General features: G+C 42.6%; 1 non-coding gene across 1 annotated transcript; it reads left to right on the top strand.

The window, feature by feature from the left end:
* Positions 1-3,567: 3,567 nt before the first annotated feature.
* Positions 3,568-3,674, top strand: LOC147935109 (small nucleolar RNA R71). The gene has a single exon (XR_015573389.1). It is a non-coding gene; the product is annotated as a small nucleolar RNA R71 (small nucleolar RNA).
* The last annotated feature ends 1,044 nt before the right edge of the window (positions 3,675-4,718 follow it).

The following is a 4,718-nucleotide window of genomic DNA, read 5'->3' as shown; positions in this document are numbered from 1 at the left end:
GTACCTTAGGACTAGGGTTCTTATCTTTGAACTCTTGGTCTTGGAGGATGAATAGGTGATGTTGTCTCCAATGATTTCCCAAATGGCATAGAGCTCCTCTCTTGGTATCATCAAGCTCCTATTACTACCAACTTCAAAACCAAACACGTTTGCTATCTTCTTCAAAGAAAGCTCATAGTTCTTCCCCTTGATTGTGAAAGCAATATGACCAGCTCCAAACTCATCATCCTTCCTTGCATATGTGTGCAGCTTGACTGTGGCTAGAAACTCACAACTTTCTTCTTTATACCCCTCCATGCAAAGCCCCATGAACTTGGTTAGGTTGCTCTTCTCAAAAAGGTACTCCACATCTTTATCAATGGCTAGCTTCTCCATGGTTTCCTTGTGTGGATACCTAGTTCCCAGGAACTCCATTCTCATGAAGGCTTCATAAAGTTGCCTCTTTGTCAATCCACAAGATTCTGCTTCTCCATCATCCTCTCCCTCTTCTTCTTCACCTTCTTCTTCACTCTCACTCTCAACCTCCTCTTGTTTAATCTTAACTGCTGGCCTCTTCCCTTTGGCCTTGTTTCTCCTCATGAAATCACTAAGAGTTGGCTCCCTTTCTTCTTCACTTTCAGTTCTCTCAGGATCTTCCTCAACTGACTGATTTCTTAAACGCGGCATCTGACTCGATCGACCACTCGGACCACCACTCGATCGAGTGCATGCTCGAGTGGGGCGTCGAGTGGTTCTTCCAGCTTCTCCTCTTGATTGTAGGTGATCATCAAAACATTCCATGGAGCTTGCAGCTGCTTGTTGAGACTTCCTAGTAATCCTTGAAGACATTTTCGAATAGAACTGAAGGGAATAGACTCAAAGCTTAAGTTTAATAGGTTAGTGACCCAAAAACTTAAAAGAGCTAAGCTTGAGCAAAAGATGAACTTTGAGAGAGATTTTAAAACTTGATTTTAGTTGTTTTGAGCAAATGAGAGAGTGTGAGAGACATAGGATCGTGTAAGGCTTTATTTAAAGAAGCTAAGGGGGCAAGGAGACAAGGGTGGAGCGTCCATACCATTCAAATTTGAAATGAGAATCTTTGACCTGCTTTTTGCTTCCACTCGACCCCACACTCGACCAGCATGTGGTCGAGCTCCTTGACCAAAGTTTGAAATTTCAAAATTTTTCTTCTTGTTCTTCCCTCCACTCGATCATTCTAGAGAAATGAAAATCGAGTGGGCCTTAGTTCTTTGCCAACTCGGTCGAGTACCTCTCGTGGGCTGGTCGAGTGGGCTTGCGAATCTCCTTCCCCAAGTCCAAATCTCTCCATACCCATCTACACTTTCATTGAAAGGCCTGCCCCACACAAACATAAAACAAAACACATCAAAACTACTAAAAAATAAAGCATATTTACAAAGGATACCTTAGGGACTTCCTCCCTAGTGAGCTTGTTTAGAGTCACTAAGCTTGACTTTGGCTGCCTTCTTAGGCTTTGTTTAGATACCAAGGAGGTGATGAAATCCTCCCTGACACTTCTTGATCACTGTGAGTATGATCCTTGATCACCTCACCCTTAACACACAAACCATATTTCTTCTTGATTTTGAGCTTTGGTCTTGCTTTCCTCAAAGACCTCTTGTTTAGCTTGACTTGGAGATCCTTAACCATACCAGTCAACTCTTGAACTGACCTCTTAAGCTTTTCCACAGAATCTTCTTGAAGAGAGAGATTGTCCTTTGGAGTTGCCACTTCACTTAAACCTTCATGACCACCTTTGTCCTTGATAGTAAAAGGTTGATCATCAATGGTAGGAAGGTTGGTTGGGTTATAGATGTTAAACTTCATAGCTATACCCTCAGAAATGTTCAAGGTCACAAGACCTTCCTTAACATCAATAACAGCTCCAACTGTGGCTAAGAATGGCCTCCCAAGGATGATAGGATCTTCAGGTTCCTTGTCCATCTCCAATACCACAAAATCTGTATGAACCCTTGCTCTTCCTATCTTGACTGGAATATTCTCCAATTTGCCAACCACATCTTTGTTTGAACCATCAGCTAGGCATATATGAAGGTTGGTGGACTTGAAGTCAGTGTACCCAAGCTTTTGTGCTATAGAATAGGGCATCACACTGATAGATGCTCCCAAGTCACATAAGCACTGGTTGTAGTGAAGATAGCTAAGTGTGCAAGGCAGATAGAATGGACCTGGATCCTTAAGCTTAATTGGGATGATTACTCCTCTAAGGTCTTCAAGATCCTTCTCATCTTGAGCTTGAGCCTTCTTTTTTGATAAATCAAGCAAAAAATCCTTATAGAGAGGATATGGATCATACTGTTCCAAGGCAGGTCCTCTCTCTTCTTCTTGGTAAGCAATGATGATCTCTTGTATGGCCATCACTTCTTCTTGTTTCTCAATCACAACCTCTTCCTTCAAAGCCTTCTCTTCCTTTTGTTGCAAAGTCAACATTTGTTTTTCTCAATGATTTCCCTTAATTCCTTAAGCTTCTGTGCCTTGAAACGTCCTGGGAATGGTAGAGGCGGTTTGTAAGCAGGAGGGATGTACTTAGCAGGCTTGACAGCTTCTGACTCTTCAGCTCGATCGGCCACTCTAACACTCACTCGGTCGAGTGCATGCTCGAGCACCTGGTCGAGTGCAATACCGGAGTCAGTCTGCTTTGCACAAACTTCACTCTGAGCTTCAAGAAATGACCAATCCTCCCCAACTTGAACTTCACTGTCCCTAGTGACTTCCTTTTCAAAGAGATGAATGGCTTTGGCAGTAAACTCCCTTGGGTTTTGAACTGCTTTTCCAGGGAGTTGGGTGGGTTTTGGAGCTGAAGTAAATGCTATATTGCTCTCCATATACTTCACTCTTGAGTTAAGTCCTTCAAACTTCATATTGAGATCATTATATTGTGATGTTAACCTTTGATTCAGCTCAGCAAACTGTTTGGCTTCCTCAATTTTCCCATTGGTTTGCCCAATCAACAGTTGTTGTATCATTGCTCTTAGGTCTTGTTCCTGGCCTTGGTTAGTCTGAAACCCTGGTGGGGGACATAATTGGGGCTGGAACACTTGTTGCTGCTGCTTGGGTGCATAGTTGTGCTGTTGTTGAGGCTGAGGAGGTGGATAGACTTGGTCTTGAGGGTTGGCTACATTGGTGCTCCTATAAGAGAGGTTGTTCTGCTTGAATCCTCCACCTTGGTTGTAGCCTTTGTATCCTCCTCCTTGGTTCTGCATATAACACAAATCAGCAAACTCCCTATCTCCTTCTTGGACTGGAGCTTCTTCTTCACCAATGAAGTGAATGGTTTTTGACTGGCTTAGGAGAATCTTGTCAAGCTTCTCATTGACCATCTTTAAATCCTGCTTGTATTTGTCCTCTTGATCAGTGGAGGGGATCCTCATGGTTCTATCATAATCTTCATTATAATTACCATCTGACTGAGCAAGGTTCTCAACCAATTCCCATCCTTCTTCCACATTCTTGTTGAGGAAGTTGTCATTTGAAGCTGTATCAAGAAGCATTCTTATCTTGGGAAGCACTCCTCTATACAAAGTGCTTAGAAGGGACTCATTGCTGAAGCCATGGTGAGGACACTGAGTTTGGAATCCTTTAAACCTCTCCAAAGCTTCACAAAAGCTCTCATTATTCCTTTGAGCAAACCCATAAATTTCATTCCTCAACCTAGCAGTCCTTGCATTGGAGAAGAACTTGGCCAGAAAAGCTTTCTTGCATGCATCCCATGTGGTTATAGCTCCAGTAAGAAGAGTCTTCTCCCATAGATGAGCTTTGTCTCCAAGGGAAAATGGGAATAGCCTTAACTTGAAGCCATCTTCACTTACTCCATTGATTTTTGTGAGTCCACATATTCTGTCAAACTCATCAAGGTGATCTAGAGGATCCTCTATTTGCAACCCATGAAATTTGTTGGCTTGTATCATGGAGATCAATCCACTCTTTATTTCATAATTATTATTTGCCACAGCAGGAGGCACAATACCAGCTCTTTGGTTGTGTGTGTTAGGTGCATCCCGAGCAACAATGTGTCTAGGTCTATGATCATGGTGATCTTGCTGCTCCATGACTACTTGTTCTTCTTGTTGTTGAACTATTCTTCTTTGCTTATGTCTCAAACCCTTTTGTAGCATGTGGATGTTGTCAATAGGCCTTTGAAGACTGTCTTTGCCTTTTGACCTTGTGTGCATCAACAAACTCGACTACAGACTCGAACAGGTACACGATCGAGCGCATGCTCGAGTGAGTGGTCGAGTCGACTGGGAAGTAATGGCTATTTGGATCCGGCTTCTGACTCGATCAAGTGCTCGATCACGGCTCGGTCGAGTGGTGGTCGACTGGGCGGTCGAGTGGGTACCTGAAACTCAAGACAGCCAAGCAAAGGAAGATTCGAGTTCAGTAACTTCACAAGTGTTTAAACAAACTTAATCTTAGACTAATAATGATCCTAAATGTCACAAAACAAACTCAAATGGGCAACGACGCCAAATTGAAACTGATTATTTTTGTAGGTGGTGGTGAATGATGTATGGAATGATGACTTATGAATGAATGGATGTCAGGGTGTTTCAATTTCCCTTATGCAATTGTAGTATAAGAGGTGTCAATCCAATCTGAGTGTTTGTGAACAATCAAGATGTGCATATGAGTCTAAGTCAAGCCAGATGTAAATGTTGTTTGTCACTAACAATCCTATGATGAAATGGAAAGTGCAG

This window comes from Camelina sativa, chromosome 11 (assembly GCF_030686135.1).
Source record: "Camelina sativa cultivar CO46 ecotype springtype chromosome 11, ASM3068613v1".
In the NCBI taxonomy this organism is placed as follows: Eukaryota; Viridiplantae; Streptophyta; class Magnoliopsida; order Brassicales; family Brassicaceae; genus Camelina; species Camelina sativa.
Note: the sequence above shows the minus strand (reverse complement) of the source record. Positions and strands in the feature narration are given on the sequence as shown.